Raw genomic sequence first — 18,386 nt, forward strand, 5'->3', positions numbered from 1 at the left:
CTTTCACCAATCCATATTGATTTACCTACAAACATCAACTGCTTAACACACCTTTATACAATCCCTTATCTTAGTATCTATGTCAAAGACATTTACTATATAGCATTAGAGATAAGATAAAGATGTTTCAGAACTACTTTGACTCCAAACCAGCCACTCTCCAGGTTAAATCAAGGACATTTTCTTCCGTTATACAACAATTACTTTCCACATTTATTAACACTAGCATTATCACATTGAAATTCTATCAATGCTATCATAGGCTCTAAAATCAATGATTATCTTTAGGACGGTTTGACATAGGTCAGTCTCAACTCTACTTGGTTTAACGTTAATCTTAAATACAGAAATAAAATCCACAATATGCTGTTTTACCTGACTTTACATCAATCTTTGTCATACAATAACAATGAAGTACAGTTCTGTAGAGTGCTTTACTTCACATGGAAACTTATCAATGGAGTTATCAGGTTTTTATAAAATGATAACAGGTTGTAAGTACTTGCACTTTTCGTGTAAAGTCCGTGTAATGGGAAAGTGTAAGTCACTTTACTGGAAAAAATCTGACCTACGTCAGTGTCCTTGAAACCAATTAAGAACATAGAGCAGGCCATTACCCTATAGCTTTTTTATGTTCATATAGCAGTGCTTTTCCTTTTACTCTAAAACTTTTCACAACTGTTTCATAATCAAGACCCACACATTTTTTTCCTTTTTGCCATCTTTATCACATTAACCTTGCTAAAAAAAAATAAACAAACACCAGTACCCAGACATCCTTACTCATCCTTGTTAGCCATTCAATTACACTTTATCCATTACACAATGGCATCCCACATGTAATCCCAACAACTCAAGGCATCACTCTACCTTTAGAACATGTTACCTTCCTTATTTCTTAAATTCACATGCTGTCTCTCCACTCCCTCATTCAGATGCAACTCTCTTCAATCAATCATTCCTCTTGCGCAAAATATATTTACAAATATTTAAAAAAACCATGTACCATGCACTGTATCTCTTTTCAAAAATCAAAACCCTATTATAAAAAAATTTTCAAAGGACATTTCTACATTTTTATTCATTCACATTTACACCATAACTTTATTGCCTATCTTAATAATTAAGTGAAACACAGCTAACTTTACCCATTCTTCAAACCAAAATATGACTCGCCCAAAAATCTTTTAAATATACACCCCTAGTACAGTATAGTTGTGTATTTAATGAAAAAGTTCTTATGGTAATGTATTTGAATAAGCCTCATGAAAATGATCAGATTTAAATAATTGATGACATGATTGATGGCACACATTGCAACTCTTCAATAAAGTAGTTTGATTAACATTAAAATGATTGAAAACACTTAATAAATATCACCACAATCAGTTTGGTTCCTTACCTCTCTTTTCCCCTCCTTACATGGCTCTGCTGATATGGTGGAGTGGTTCCCATGTAGCGGCTTCTTAGGAGATTTGACTTCTCTTGCAAGAGGGGACAAGGGACGCGAGAACGAAGTCCCTTCTTTAGTGAGGAAGGGTGTAACTGAAGGTGCAACTGTTCTATTGCTGTTAGGACTAGCAACATTGCCCTCAACGATCATTGATCTAGGCCTTCCTCTACGAATGGTTCCAGCGGCGCTATGACTTCTCGCGATGTTTGTCCCCCCATGCGGAGATTCAGGAGAGGTAAGAGAATTGGCTCTTGGCCTTATAGGATCACTCAGAACACTCAATGGACTATCTCCTAACTCTCTCTCAATATTCCTAAGAAGTGGAGAAGGAGACTTAGCTCTCCTTAATTTGACACCGTGAAAGTTTGGTCTCACTTCAGATGGGCTACATGCTACTTTATCACTATCACTTTGGCCATTGTCTTCTAGTGCTCGTGATGTTCTTGAATCTTGCGGTTTGTTCACATTTTCATTATACAAAGACGATGTACTGGATGACCAAGTACCTCTAGAAGCTAATGGCGACGGAGAGGATGATCTTGTGCTCCTTCTAGGAGCCCGTTTATATGATTCATCTTTCAAGCTCTTTTCTAATTCATCCAATTTATTAAGTTCCTTCCTTGCAATAATTTTCCGACTCATGCTTACGATATCTTAACACTAAAGATTCACTAATCATAAGGCAATCAGTTTTCTTTAAAACTGTATAATCTGCATCTAAATGCAAACAGATACAATTAATCACTGAAATTGGAAATACACCCTTTTCTACTCTTTCTTCTTCTCCTTCCCAACTATCTTTAAGAAATCCAGTTTACAAAACAAGGAGAGGGCATTCTTTGAACTAGATATCAGTCTACATGGTCAAGGTACTGAAACAGTAATTCCGACAACATAAACTAATTTTTTTACTTTCTTCCTGCATGGGGCTGCTTTCCCTGTTGGAACCTTTGGGCTTGTAGTATCCTACTTCTCCAATAAAGTTTATAGCCTGACTTATAATAACAATACCACCAAGTGTTGATAAAAAAATATACTGATGCTCAAGAAAAAATGACATGTTATTATAAGTAGTGTATGAAAATCCCCAAGTAACAATCCAAAACCCTCATGGGGATTGCACGAAAAGATTTGCTCTAAAACAATAAATGCAAAAACTGGAACATGATAAAGTTAAAAGTTGGACAGCCAGTTGATGTGGGAAGAGACTGTACAAACCAAGAGCCATGTTTTCTGATGAAAAAGATATGACAAATTCGTAGATAATTTGTATTTTTCCTAACTATACAAACCTTAGCTATTTAATAGGGGTATTACTTTCGGCGTAGCTGAAATGACGAGCCATTAGAATTTCAACGCTAGTTAGCGGGGGTAGGGGAGGGTAGCTTGCTACCTCCCCCCCCCCCCCCACCCCCCTTACACACATCTGTGCTTGAGATCACTTTGCTTGGAGGTAGGACTTCAAGGGGGATAGGGCTGGCGGGCAAGTTTGATTAAATAGCTAAGGTTTGTATAGTTAAGAAAAATACAAATTATCTACGAATTTGTCATTTGTTCCGTAACTGACATACAAACCACGCTATTCAATAGGGGTGACACACCCATTAGGAAGGGTGGACGTCCCAGCCAGTAGTGGCTTATTGGCTTTGCCCGGGGGCTCATTATTTGAGTGTGTTAGCACTCAAAAATAAGGAGTCCCTGCACCTCGCTAGAACCTTGCTACGCAAGGACTGCGGCCTACGCAAGCTGTGTGTGAAGGTATAATGAAGTGTGACTCATCCTAGGAAGTTGACCTGAAGTTCTTTAGATGGAAACTTTAGGCTGGGACTCTCCCAATACCACCTCGTCAGGGTATGGGGACGTGACAGTATTAGCTTAATACTAGGAACACAAGGAAACATGTTTTACCTGCAGTGGTTTGAGGTCAGCTATGCAGAAAACCCAAGATGCTGCTTTCCCCAAGAGAGGGGAAGATGAAGAAAAGAATAAGGGCCAGACAAACCTTTTCATTCATGCAGACTAAAACTGGGTAACAATGCCCTCAACCTTCTGCTACTTGTCCAATAAGGAGCTTGAGTTTTTAAACCAGCTGTTGTGCAGCCACCACAGGGCCGATAGAGAACGTATCGAGCCTCCTGTGGGTCACATCTTGCAGGTAGTGGGCTGTGAAGGTCGTCTGACGCTTCCACACCCCAGCTTGAAGAACCTACGTCACTGAAAAGTTCTTTTAGAAGGCCAGAGACGTAGCTACGCCCCTGACATCATGTGCTCTAGGGCGTCATGATGGAGGAGGGTCTGGATTCAGGGACAGATTAATCACCCTACGAATCCATGCCGAGATGGTGTTCTTGGTGACCCTCCTCTTAGTCCTCCCTGTGCTCACAAATAACGCTGGCACCTGAGGACGGACTGCAGCCGTTCTTTTGAGATATAGCCTCAAACTCCTTACTGGGCATAGTAGGAGATGGTCTGGGTCATCTGTTACAGAACAGAGACTTGAAATCTGGAAGGAGTCGAACAGAGGGTCAGCTACTCACGGATTCTGAGTCTTAGCAATAAACTCAGGGACGAACCTGAACGTTACCTCCCCCCATCCCCTTGAATGGGCGATGTCATACGAGAGACCATGAAGTTCACTAACACGCTTGGCCGAAGACAAAGCTAGTAGGAACACCGTCTTCCAAGTAAGGTGGCGGTCTGAAGCCTGGCGTAATGGTTCGTAGGGAGGTCTCTTAAGAGACCTGAGAACTCGAACCACATTCCATGGAGGAGGTCTCACTTCCGACTGAGGGCAGGTAAGTTCATAACTTCGTATGAGTAGGGAAAGTTCCAGCGAAGAAGAAATGTCCATTCCTTTGAGCCTGAAGGCTAGACTTAAGGCTGAGCGATAGCCTTTCACTGCTGAGACTGAAAGGCGCATTTCTTCCCGCAAATACACGAGGAACTACGCTATTGTTGAAATAGTTGCATCGAGTGGAGAGATACCCCTTCCCCGACACCAACCACAGAAGACTTTCCACTTTGCCTGGTAGACAGCTGCGGATGACTTCGTGCAGATGTTCAGACATCCTGATCGCAACTTGTTGCGAAAATCCTCTCTCAGTGAGGAGATGCTGGATAGTCTCCAGGCGTGAAGTCGTAGCGAAGCTACGGCTTTGTGGAAGATGTTGGCATGTGGTTGTCTGAGTAGATTGTGTCGTGGAGGGAGTTCTCTCGGTAGTTCCATTAGGAGTTGCAGAAGGTCTGGAAACCATTCCGCGAGATGCCATAGCAGAGCTATGAGGGTCATTGAAAGATTAACCGATATTCTGGTCTTGTTGAGCACCCTCCTCATCAGACAGAACGGGGGAACGGGGGAAAGGCGTAAACGTCTATGTTGTCCCCCCGTTGTTGGAAGGCATCTTGCCAGAGCGCCTTGGGATCCGGGACTGGGGAGCAGTACAGCGGAAGCTTGAAGTTCAGAGCTGTCGCGAACAGATCCACAATCGGGGAACCCCACAAAGTCAGGACTTTGTTAGCTACTAGATGATCCAAAGACCACTCGGTACTCACTATCTGAGACGCTCTGCTCAGATTGTCAGCGAGCACATTCCTCTTGCCTGGAATGAAGCGAGCCGATAGTGGAATCGAGTGGACTTCGGTCCATCTCAGTATCTCTAATGCAAGATGGGTTAGCTGCTTCGAAAAGGTACCTCCTTGTTTGTTGATGTAAGCCACTACTGTGGTGTTGTCGCTCATCACCACCACAGAGTGACCCGCCAGGTATTGTTGGAACTGTTGAAGGGCCAAAAATACGGCCTTCATCTCTAGAAGATTTATATGGAGGCACTTTTCTGATTCTGACCACAGGCCTGAGGTCGCGTGGTGCAGTACGTGGGCCCCCAACCCTTTCTTTGAGGCGTCCGAAAACAGCATCAAATCCGGGGGGAGGACGAGAAGATCCACTCCTCTTCGTAGGTTCTCGTCTGTCACCCACCACTGGAGGTCCGTCCGTTCCGCAGGTCCCATAGGGATCATGACGTTCGGGGAATCGTAGCCTTGATTCCACCGGGACTTGAGTCGCCACCGGAGGGATCTCATCCTGAGGCGACCGTTGAGAACTAGACGAGCTAAAGATGAGAGGTGACCGAGGAGACGTAACCACGATTGGGTTGGAAGTTCTTCTCGTCTGAGAAAAGGGCATGCGACCTTCCTCAGCCTTGCTATCCTGTCGTCTGATGGGAAGGCTTTGTGGAGATTGGTGTCTATAATCATGCCTAGGTATACCAGTCTTTGAGTGGGAAGCAGAGAGGACTTCTCGAGATTTACCATGATCCCCAGATCCTGGCAAAGTCCCAGAAGTTTGTCTCGGTGTTGAAGAAGGGATGACACCGAGTCTGCTAGGATCAGCCAGTCGTCCAGATAATGGAGGAGACGGATGCCGATCCTGTGAGCCCACGAAGATATTAGGGTGAACACTCTGGTGAAAACCTGTGGTGCTGTGGAGAGACCGAAACACAGCACCTTGAACTGGTACTCCTTGTCGTCTAGGCTGAATCTTAAGTACTTCCTTGAAGACGGATGGACTGGGATCTGGAAGTACGCGTCCTTCAGATCCAGTGTACACATGAAGTCTTGCGGTCTCACTGCTAGCCTGACCGTGTCTGCGGTCTCCATGCTGAACGGAGTTTGTTTGACAAACTTGTTCAGAGCTGAGAGGTCGATGACTGGTCTCCAGCCTCCAGACGCCTTCTTTACAAGAAAGAGTCGACTGAAGAAGACTGGGGACCCGTCGAGGACCTCTTCTTCAACAGGGTCTGGACTTCTGCCCGAAGGGCTTGCCCCCTTGCTGATCCCATGGCAAGGGAGCTCAATGACACTGAATTCGTCGTCAGGGGAGGTAGAGATGTTGTGAACGGAACGCGATATCCCTAACTGATTACGGAAATTGTCCAGGAATCGGCCCCGAGTTGCTGCCACCTGTCTGTGCAACCTTTTAGGCATCCCCCCACTGGTGGACATGCAGGGGGACTGCCAATCCTAGCGTTTGCGGCCTCGACTGCTCCCTCTAGGATTTTTACCTCCCCTGGAGGACTTTTTCCTTTCCTGTCCTTGACAGGAAAGGGCTTAGACACCACTGTCTTCTCTGCCGTTGTCGGTTTCATGGTCTTGGTAGGATGGGACTGCTGTGGTGCTGGAGGCTTATAGCGCTTGGATGTCAAAGCCCTATGCAGGAGGGAGTCTTGGTGGGACTTCCTCCACCTCTCAACTGCATGTTCCATGTCCTCAGGCTCAAACAGATTCGTTCCTTCCAAGGAATAATGCCTGAGCCTGTTTATCTCGATGCTAGGGACCTTCTGATGGAACCTCTCAGCCACTGCATCTCGACGTTTCAAGATGGTGTTTGCCCACAAGTTCGAGACTTGGTGGGCCAGAAACTCGATCGTGCGAGTGCCTGAGAGGAGGAACGTCTCCATAGCTTTCCTGGTACGTTCTTTGGAGAAATCCTCAGACCGTATCAGGATACCTAAGGTCCCTAACCAGATATCCAGCCACGAAGTGGCTTGCATAGCACACTTCGCAACCTTCTCCTGGTTAAGGATCTCAGCTGCCGAGAATGAGATCTGCCAGTTGGAGTCTCTCAAGAGGGACTACCCTGGTAAGCTCTTCCAAAGAATGGTGAAGAGGAAGAGCTAAACAAGGCTCCTCCAGGATCTCGAAGTACCTCCTCTACTGTACCCGAGGAGGTGGGAGAAGCTTGTTGCCAGCAAGGAGGTGGGAGAAGCTTGTTGCCAGCACTGGAGCGGTTGGAGGAGGCTAACTCAGAGAGATGGACCGCGATCCTGTCCCTAGTACTCTTAACCCCCTGGGACCAGGGCAGAACAGCACTGGCCTTAGAAGGTTTTTGAGTTCCAAATACTCGGTCCAAGACCGTGTCTTTGACCTCTCGAGGGGGAATCTCTGGGTCGGCAAACCCATTGAGTCCTCATAAGAGTCAGAACCTGCCAAAATGCATGTTCTGACTCCTGTAGTTCTACTCCGGATGTCGGACTTGCAGCGTAGTCTCCTGTCCCCAAAGGCTCTTCTTGGGGAGAATCGCAGACGTTATCCAAGTGACTAGCTGGCTCCGTCCTAAGTCTCGTCGAGGATTTTGGTATTGTCTTCGAGTCCTTCGACTCCTTCCTGGGAAGGATGCAGGACTCTAACAAAGACGGGGGCAGGTTCTTCTCCGCCCCTACCTGGCAAAATTTTTATACGCGAGGTGGGGTTTCCCTCACTGGTGCGATGAGGGGACGTCCCACCTCACGTGACTCCCCTGAGGACGGGAAATCCTCGTCCGACAGGGAGGGAGACAAAGTCTGGGGGGGAGAGGGAACCTGCCTCGAGGGATTACGAGGAAACAGCTTAGTTCTTGGAGAAGTCACTGCGTCCAAAACTCCTCTTTTTATCTTCAGAGGGGTAGATGCAGCCAAGGATTTGTGACCCAATTCAGAGAGAACAGGCTTGACAGCCTATGTAACCGCTCTGATTAGTGCCCCAAACCACGGTTGCTGACTGATAGCTGCGCTGTCAGACACTCCCTCTGGAGGGACAGGGATCGACAGATCCCTGGGAGGAGTTTCCATAGGGGGCTTCGCCTGAAAAGAAGAAGAAGATGAAGTGTTCCTGGACCTTTCTGGAAGAATCCCTTCCACAGCCGAGCGCGCTGTTCTGCGCTTGCGGGGAGGGGAATGTGGCGATGGCGACCTTGCCGTGCGTTGTCCTGCAGCCTCTCGCGCAGGAGGGTAATGGCGCTCGCGCGCGGGAGGGTAATGGCGCTCGCGCGCGGGAGCGTAATGGCGCTCGCGCGCGGGAGCATAATGGCACTCGCGCGCGGGAGCATAATGGCACTCGCGCGCGGGAGCGTAATGGCGCTCACGCCATGGGGAATACCCGGGGTCGTGCGCGGGACACTGCTGACGCGCGCGCGTGTGGGCGATTGCGAGGGCGCGCAGACGAGTGATGGCGCGTAGAAGCACGCGGGGGACACAGGAGAGTGCACAGGAGGCTGATTGTGCGCAGGAAGCTGATTGTGCGCTCGCGTGGGCGCGCAGGATCAGGATGTTGTACCCGTGGGCGTGCGAGCGATAGTTCGCGCACCCCAGGAGATGTCGTAGGGCGCGCGCGCGCAGGAGAGATAACCCTTGCGCGCGGGCGCGCAGTCAGAACCTGTGTGCGTGGGGGCGCATCTTGCGGGCGCGCCTTAGGATGGCTGCGCATAACTGCTGGAGAGGATGGTCGTGGGCGCAGAGGGCATGCGCGCGTATCCTCGTGGGCACGAGCAGGTGAACGCGCGCGATTGCGTGCTGGCGAGGGATGGCGCGCTGGAGACAGCGGCCGGCGCGTTGGCAAGCGCTGGTGTGTAGGAGAAGTCCTTGACTTCCCTACAGCTCCCAGATCCGAGGATCGTGGGCGCGCAGGAAAGATGGATGTATGTGGGCGCTGGCGCGCGGGAGAGCGCTGGAGCGTAGGAGATCGCTGGCGTGTTGGAGAGCGCTGGCGCATTGGCAAACGCTGACGCGCAGGGAGTTGTTGGCGCGCAGGAGGTTGATGGCGCACAGTGGCGCGCTACCTCAGGCAAAGCCTTGCGCACAGGAGATCGTTGGCGCGCATGACTATCATGGCGCGTAAGGGACGTATGCGCGCAATGGCGCGCACGCCCTTGTTGCCCCGTAATAGGGATCGGTGCCTGACTATGATAGACAGGATGTGTTGGCGCGTAAAGCGCATCAGCTGCCAGAAACGGCGACGGCAGGTCAGCAGGTCTGTCGGGTGGAAGGTCGGCGTGCCCTTTGAAAGGACGACCTTCCACCGAAGGGGATCGCGAACGATCCGCAGAGAGGTCCAGGACCATATCAGGAACAGTCGGTGAATGCTGACGAGGCTCCTCTGCGGCGGACTGCAACGACGATGATGAACCGAAGAGGCGCCTCTTCATCCCTTTATAAGGTGAAAGAAGGCCTCTCCGGCGAAGCAGAAGGCAAGCCTTGCGACGTATGCGCCCTCTGGGGGCTGTAGGATCAGCAAGCTGACCTTCTGCAGTCCTCTGAAGAGGAGTCTCTATAAGTGAACTCCCCCGAGGGGAAGAATCACCGGCAGGAGAGACTGTTGGACTTAGTTTCTCCCTCGTAGGTTGAGCAAGAACGGGAGAAACTAAGCCTTCAGCTACTGCGGGGTGTGGAGAGGCAGAGGTATTAGGAGATACCGCATTGGATACCTCTGACACCACAACGTCGACAATAGACAGAGGATCAACCTCTGTCAAAGTCGGCGATTGCTTGACAGCGGCACCCAATCGGATGATGTCAAGTAGCGCTTCCTTGGAGGGCAAACCCTCGAGCCCCAAGGAAGACCAAAGCTGAAACAGATTAGTTAATGATATATCCTCCCCCGGAGGGAGAGGTGGAGCTGCCTCGCTAGGGGAGGCAACGCCATCTCTCGAACCCCGAGGTTGGGAAACAGAATCACGGCCTACGCTACCACTCGACAGTCTCTCGAAAGAGGCCGCTCGAGTGGGAGCTTCGGAGGAGGTTTGGGCAATGGAAGAAGAGTCCTTGGGATTTTTTCCTTTCAAAGAAACCTTCAAAGGAGAAATATCCCGCCTGGACTTCTTCTTACGTCGCCGAGAAAACCTCTCCCACTGGGAGGTAGACCGCACCCTACACTCACCACACTTATTACCACTATCACACCGTTGACCTCAACAATAAGGGCAAAGGGTGTGAGGGTCCGTCTCGACCGCCGACATGAATGTTCCACAGGGGCGGTCGGGTAATCCACGACAGGTGCGCATAATCGCAGAGGCCAACTTCACACTCAAACCTGTAAAAGAAAAAGCAAAAAAGCATTAATGGCTGTCAAGAGCAAGGCGAGGATGAGAGAGGACATGTCCGTCTACCATCCGAGCCGAGAGCAATGTGAGCTCAAGCACAGGTGTGTGTGAGGGGGGGGGGGTTTAGCAAGCTACCCTCCCCTACCCCTGCTAACTAGCGATGAGGTAGTAAACCCTCGTTAAAGTTCTAATGGCTCGTCATTTCAGCTACGCCGAAAGTAATACCCCTATTAAATAGCGTGGTTTGTATGTCAGTTATGGAACAAACATGTTTTCGAGCATCTGTTCTGGAAAGCATGGAAGCAAAATTTCAGATGCCATGGAAAATATAATCCTTTTGTGGCTGTCATACATAGAAAAAAAACTACATGAAGCTAAAGAAACTATACTCGGATATCAAGAGAATATACGGGTAAAATCCTTTTCTGAAACATACGTACCTAGAAGGAAAATAGCAGGATTTTTAAAACAGCAAGACAACCTTACAAAACAGATACTTATAAGATATTCACAAAAAACAATATACCAGCTAGCTAAAACCTATCTAGAATACCTGATATAATGTGATCTGATCAGAAAATGAAGAACTTGCAATAAACTTGAGCTGGCATTAACAAAAACAGTAACTTTTTGGTTATAGGATTTCAAAGATAGAAATCAGATAGGATAAAAACATAAACCTATAAAGATGAAATTATCATACATACATATACCAAGGCACTTCCCCCAATTTTGGGGGGTCGCCGACATCAAACAAATGAAACAGAAAAGGGGACCTCTCCTCTCTACGTTCCTCCCAGCCTGACGAGGGACTCAACCGAGTTCGGCTGGTACTGTTAGGGGTGCCACAGCCCACCCTCCCACATTATCCACCACAGATGAAGCTTCATAATGCTGAATCCCCTACTGCTGTTGCCTCCGCGGTCACCAAGGCACCGGAGGAAGCAGCAGAGCCTACCGGAACTGCGTCACAATTGCTCACCATTCATTCCCATTTCTAGCACACTCTATTGCCTCTCTCACATCTATCCTCCTATCACCCAGAGCTTCCTTCACTCCATCCATCCACCCAAACCTTGGCCTTCCTCTTGTACTTCTCCCATCAACTCTTGCATTCATCACCTTCTTTAGCAGACAGCCATCTTCCATTCTCTCAACATGGCCAAACCACCTCAACACACTCATATCCACTCTGGCTGCTAACTGATTTCTTACACCCGTTCTCACCCTCACTACTTCGTTCCTAACCCTATCTACTCGAGATACACCAGCCATACTCCTTAGACATTTCATCTCAAACACATTCAATTTCTGTCTCACCGTCACTTTCATTCCCCACAACTCCGATCCCTACATCACAGTTGGTACAATCACTTTCTCATACAGAACTCTCTTTACATTCATGCCCAACCCTCTATTTTTTACTACTCCCTTAACTGCCCCCAACACTGCATCCTTCATTCACTCTCTGACGTATATTTGCTTCCACTCCACCATTTGCTGCAACAACAGACCCCAAGTACTTAAACTGATCCACCTCCTCAAGTAACTCTCCATTCCACATGACATTCAACCTTGCACCACCCTCCCTTCTCGTATATCTCATAACCTTACTCTTACCCACATTAACTCTCAACTTCCTTCTCTCACACACCCTTCCAAATTCTGTCACTAATCGGCCAAGCTTCTCTTCCGCGTCTGCAACCAGTACAGTATCATCTGCAAACAACAACTGATTTACCTCCCATTCATGGTCATTCTCGTATACCAGTTTCAATCCTCGTCCAAGCACTTGAGCATTCACCTCTCTCACCACTCCATCAACATACAAGTTAAACAACCACGGCGACATCACACACCCTGTCTCAGCCGCACTCTCACCGGAAACCAATCGCTCACTTCATTTCCTATCCTAACACATGCTTTACTACCTTTGTAGAAACTTTTCACCAACTTCATATAACCTCATCACATTCCCCATTGCTTCCCTATCAACTCTATAATATGCTTTCTCCAGATCCACAAATGCAACATACACCTCCTTACCTTTTGCTAAATATTTCTCGCATATCTGCCTAACTGCAAAAATCTGATTCATACAACCCCTACCTCTTCTAAATCCACTCTGTACTTCTAAGATTGCATTCTCTGTTTTATCCTTAATCCTATTAATCAGTACTCTACCATACACTTTTCCCACCACACTCAACAAACTAATACCCCTGGAATTGCAACACTCATGCACATCTCCCTTACCCTTATATAGTGGTACAATACACGCACAAACCAAATCTACTGGTACCATTGACAACACAAAACACATATTAAACAATCTCACCAACCATTCAAGTACAGTCACACCCCCTTCCTTCAACATCTCAGCTCTCACACCATCCATACCAGATGCTTTTCCTACTCTCGTTTCATCTAGTGCTCTCCTCACTTCCTCTCTTGTAATCTCTCTCTCATTCTCATCTCCCATCACCGAAATCAAAAATCATAAAATACTTCCAGGATGGTATAAAGAAGTACACATGTATACGTCATTTGTACAATTCAAAGAACACTGTACAAGCAATTTAAAAAATAACCAAACTTTATATTATGGCAATAATCCAAGACCATTATTTTGTAAGGCTAACAAAGAAATTAAACATATACAATAACATACTAATGCAACAACAAAGATGCTTTATTTACACATCGCAATTTTAGAAGAAACAAACAAAAACTAGCAAAATGCAACAGTTAGTTGTTTGAAAGCAAACTTCATTCAAAAATATAAAGAAACAATAGGCTTGACAAGGCCACAGCACGAAAGTTACTGATCAGTTATAAGATTGCATTACAGTACAGTGTATATTGAACTAATTTCAAAGTACAGTACGTTTGCATGTGAGGAAACTGAAATTTTATGGGGAATACAGATGACTTAAAATCCACATCTGAATTCAAGGCTCCAAAAGTCATTCTTCATATGTTCCAAAGACAAGCAAAGAAAAACTCTATAGCAACAAAAATTAAAAAAACATTAAAACTTTACCTAAAAAACCAAAACAATGAAAACCGGGTACCTCCAAACAACTTTATTTTCCTTATTCCCTAATCAAGGTATAACCGAGGCTTTGAAGATATACAATACACAATTTACCTGACATATAACTAGGCTAAATGCTGTCTACATTACAGAAAACTAATACATAACAGACAGGCATAGAATGTCTATGCTGTACAGCATATCCAGCTGCTTATAAATAGAACACAAAATCCCAAAGCTAAATATGTCACTGTACAATATGATATTGTTGAAGAGCCCTAGGACCTGCAATGGGCTTTTCAATTTGTGACTGAAACAACTGCATACTATAAGCTATTCACCAACAAAACCTGGAAATCTGATGACATGGAGTCAAGACTACTTGTCCCTTTAAAAAAAAAAAAACCTAAAATATCTTGCTACCAAAAATGAGTTTACGGTACAGTAGTTGTATCTCAGTGGTGTCATTACGATATTTTAAAAAATACCAAAACAAATATTTGCCTCAAAATAAATACTTTTGCATAAGACAATAATAACTAATGGAGGTAACATTCAAAATACCAGATTAAAAATCCAAAGAATATGTCACTCAGGCAACTCCAATACGCCTAATTACAAATAACAGACACTGATGTGCTAAGGCCTAAACAAAAGAAAGGGCTTTGCTATAAGCATAACATTTTCAGACCATAAACTTATGGAATTATGATTTTTTGGAGAACTTATCAACTCCTTTTACTTACAAGCCATAAATACTGCAACTTCAAGTCCTCTAATATAAAAATATAACCAAAGTAGTTCTGTTTAAATAAATGAGCACAATAGTTGCTAAACCCACCATTATAGCAAACTACATATTAAAAATATCAGAAAGTTATCATAATAATTCACAATCACAACTACGTACTTCACAACGAATCACAGAATATTTTTCAACACATCTTCAATCTTTCATTTTCTTCATTCTACATCTCAACTTCTACTTTCACAAAATAACAATGACTATTTGATGCTGTCATTTACAAACACGTACTGGACTACATAAATAATGTAATGCGTGTGCAGCTAAAACCGTTGTTTATGAAATTCAAGGACCCCAAACAGAACAAAAAGGCTAAATTATCATCAAAGTACACTGATTGTACAACCTAACCACATCAGCTATCTTATCTGAGACTGGATAAGTTATCAGAGCCATAAGCCAATTTTTAATATGGTTTATGACCACTCTATAAACAGCCAATATCAGTAATGCTTTAATTTCTGGGAACATGACCCTTAAGCTCCAAGGAAATATTTTCATAATGATAGACACACAATAATGATAAGTTGTACCATAGACTAACCTTACTGTATTGCATGTTTCCCTAATAAACTACAAAATGTACCAGCACACTTTATTGAGTACTGTACTTAGTATGAAAACTTTTTAGGATATGACCAACAATAACTACTGTAATGAAAAACATTATCTATATTTCTTCAGCACTATGATTCACTATTTTATCAGAGAAAAATTTCACAGGCAATGCCATTTCTAATCTTATCATCAATAAGCAAAGAACTAAAAGCCCATTTGTATTAAATATTATTTTTGTGACATGACGAGTAGGGAAGAGGAACACTTGGTCAGGAAAGCAACTGATACATAAGTAGAAGAAGAAAAACATAAAAAGGCCATAGAATTAATGAAAAAATATGATTGGATGATGGTTGATTAATTGATTTTGAGTTTTCTGGCATCCTGACATCGGTCATTGACGACGAGATTGGATGATGAAGCAGTGCTTAGATCATGGGGACGTGTTTGGAGTTCTGAATCTTATTGAAGATGATCAAGCTGAATGGTGAGAAAGTCTTATGTTTTCCCAAGTGTGCATAGAGTGTCTAGTTTTCATGATGCAGGCCACAAGAACTTGGTTTCAAAAAGGTCTACTATGATTCACCACAATTACCAAGGAGCCTTGTAGAATTCTTGGTGAAAAGACCATTTCAAAAGGGATCCATGGTGTTTTCTGTTGAGGTTATCAATAACATTTTGTCCTCCAGGCACAAATCTTGTAAAACATTATCTTCAACCAGGCTGACTATGGTGACAGATAGCTAGTTGGCATGCCTTTTCCAACTTGATCCTTCTTGGATTTCTAAATGACCCACTGCAGTCATATTGTCAATCATAATTTCAACTGTTTTGCCTATGGTGTGAGGAACAAAGGTTTGTAGACCCACTGCGACTACCTTCAAAGCTACAAAATTCTTGTGATGTCTCCTGTCTTGTTGGAACTAAGTTTCCAAAGCTTAGAAATACAGATGACCTCTTCATTCTCAAATCAAGGCACCCCGGAAGATATCTTTTCATAGCACTATTAGGTTTGCTATATGGTTGTGTTACTGTTAACCAGGACCAGTTCTACTGTAACTGAAGAGACCAAATCCTGAATAGAATGGAAGAAAACAATACCTCAAGGAAGATAAGATGACCTTATGGGATATTGCCACAGCTTTGCTAATGGAATCAGATTCTGTAAACTTTCCATATACGGTAACTTTTCTTACCTTTGACAAATAATGATGTCTACAGTGCTCATGTCCATCCATAAAAGAGGCCCTTTTAAAAGGTTCCAAATCTGCCACCTGCAGGATGAAAAGGAAACCCTGACATTGGCAGAATCCTCGAAGTCATTGAAAGACTGAAGGTGCTGTTGTATTTCTCCTGGACAGGTAGGCTACCAGTAGAGCAGTGTAATGTTTGTATGAACCCATGCTACTACCATCATGACAGTCCTTATGGAATCCTAAGGAGAGACTAGACCAAAGCAAAGGATTCTTAATTGAGAAAACTATCCTTCCCAGACATTCTGAAGGTATATGTTGGATAGATTAGGAACCCCATACCTAGACAACTGGAAGCTTTGGGGTATCTAAAGAAAAGCAGCATGTACTGTACATGGTAGAATATCATGAATTTTTAAAAGTAGTAATTTTTCTAATATATACAAACCTGAGTCCTTTAATATGAGTATAATTTCAACAAAGATGGAAAATCAGCTATTAAAATATAGAACGAGGTGTCGGTAGTTACTGGTGGGTATCGGGGAGAAACATGCAATAGTATCAACTCACTGAGAAGCCACTTTGAACTTCACCTAGAATTTGTGGGGGGATGCGGCCGGTTCATATGGAATCATTCAGATTTGTATAGTAAGGGAAAATACAAATTACTTCTGAAATTTTTTACTTGATTCTACAAGCATACATATATAAACCTTTGTCCTACAATAGTAGGAAGTTCCTACAACTAAACATCATCATCATATCCTCTTACACCTATTGACACAAAAGGCCTAGGTTAGATTTCACCAGTTGTCTTCATCTTAGCTTTTAAATCAATATTTCCCCAATCCTCATCTCCTACTTCACATTTCATAGTCCTCAGCCATGTAGGCCTGGGTTTTCCTACTCTTCTAATGCCTTGTGGAGCCCAGTTGAAAGTTTGAACTAATCTCTCTTGGGGAGTGCAAAGAACATGCCCAAACCATCTCCAGCTACTATTCATCATGATCTCATCCACATAAGGCACACCCAAACTAACTGGTTTAAAAGCCCAGGTTGTCTAACACTTAGTCCTTATGAGGAGAAAGGATATCTACTCCAATCCACTTCCTATCCCTTGAGTATCAGGGGATAGGGCTAAGTTACTGACATCAACAGGCATTCACAGAAAAAAATATATTCTAAAAGAGTACTGTATCTATAGTGTAAGGCTCAGTAAATAAAATGGGTTTGCATTACTATGCATCCTTACTCTCGTAGGGAGGATGAGGAAAAACTACTTCTATCTCAAAATTGAGAGAATAGTTACTCAGTATGGTGTTTTACTTGCATAAAAGTCCATTCAAGCAGCATAATGGTGCAACCACTACACACCAAGGGAGGCGAAGGATGAAAGGATAAAAGGTCAGACATTTACTATCATCAAGACTGATGTTGTAACCTGTAAGCGTTTTCTTAGTCGAGATGCTTCGTCATGTGAGGGAGCTAGGTACGCTACACCACCTGCCGAGCAGCTAACACAAGTCCTAAGGAGAAAGTGTTAAGCGACTTGCAGGTGCATTCCCATTGATAGTAAACCTTGAAAGTTGTCTGACATTTCAATACTCCTGCCTTCAGGACTTAGCGCACCGACATTTTTTTCCAAACGGTTAACATTACACCACCTCCTCTTGACCTCATGGGCTTGTGCATGTGTTGGTTTGTCTCAGGTTGTTCATTGTTTGGTCCAGCACTCAAAAGTTTCCCAAAACCAGAAAGAGATGGTGTTTCTGGTTATTTTCTACTTGAGCCTTCCTCCACTGATGAAAAGGTTCTGCAGTCGTGATCTGAACGGTGAGTGCTCCTGAAGTAGCATCTTAGCTACAGAAGCAACTCATTCGGATCGTCAATTACTTCCCCAAATGATGAATTTGAAAATTAATTAAATCCTGGGTCGTTTAGGACTGGGTTTTGTGATTTTGCTACAAATACAAGGACGAAGGAAAACAATACCTTCCTCCAACCCTCTGAGGCCAAACTGATACAACAGTACATTTGAATCACTTTCCCATTTTGTCAAAGCCAGAACAAGAAAAAAATGGTTTGGAGGGACAGGCCCCTATCCAAAGTTCAATTTAGCAATTTATATGGCCCCTTTTTAAAGACCTGAGAACCATTATTACATCTTAAGAGGGAGTTTTCAATTCTCCTGGTGGATAAGATTGTTCTAAACTCTTAATTAACATTGGCATTTCCCATGAAGATGAAAGGTCATCTCCTTTCAGCTTGAAGACTTGGCTCAAGGCTGAGAGGTAGCCTTTTACCACTGAAACTGAATGGAGTTTCTCTTTTCAAAAGAAAACTAACAAGTCCACTGTGGTGTGTCTGAAGATGTAGTACGCCGAGAAGATCCAGTCGATTGTATCCTTGGATAACAGCATCAGAGGGTTGGTGCCATTCTGTATGCGGCCACTTGTAGGCTACTAATGTCATCTTGGGGTTTGGGGTAT

General features: G+C 44.5%; 2 long non-coding RNA genes across 2 annotated transcripts in view; one reads left to right on the forward strand and one right to left on the reverse strand.

Annotated features, from left to right (window-relative positions):
• Positions 1-1,406: 1,406 nt before the first annotated feature.
• The window catches only part of LOC137651916 (uncharacterized), a 68,192-nt gene continuing 51,212 nt past the window's right edge, over positions 1,407-18,386 (reverse strand). The window contains exon 3 of the long non-coding RNA XR_011046130.1: positions 1,407-2,170. This is a non-coding gene — a long non-coding RNA (uncharacterized lncRNA). The remainder of the gene's footprint in view (positions 2,171-18,386) is intronic.
• Positions 14,916-18,386, forward strand: part of LOC137651917 (uncharacterized) — a 91,643-nt gene continuing 88,172 nt past the window's right edge. The window contains exon 1 of the long non-coding RNA XR_011046131.1: positions 14,916-15,191. This is a non-coding gene — a long non-coding RNA (uncharacterized lncRNA). The remainder of the gene's footprint in view (positions 15,192-18,386) is intronic.

This window comes from Palaemon carinicauda, chromosome 13 (genome assembly GCF_036898095.1).
Source record: "Palaemon carinicauda isolate YSFRI2023 chromosome 13, ASM3689809v2, whole genome shotgun sequence".
In the NCBI taxonomy this organism is placed as follows: domain Eukaryota; kingdom Metazoa; phylum Arthropoda; class Malacostraca; order Decapoda; family Palaemonidae; genus Palaemon; species Palaemon carinicauda.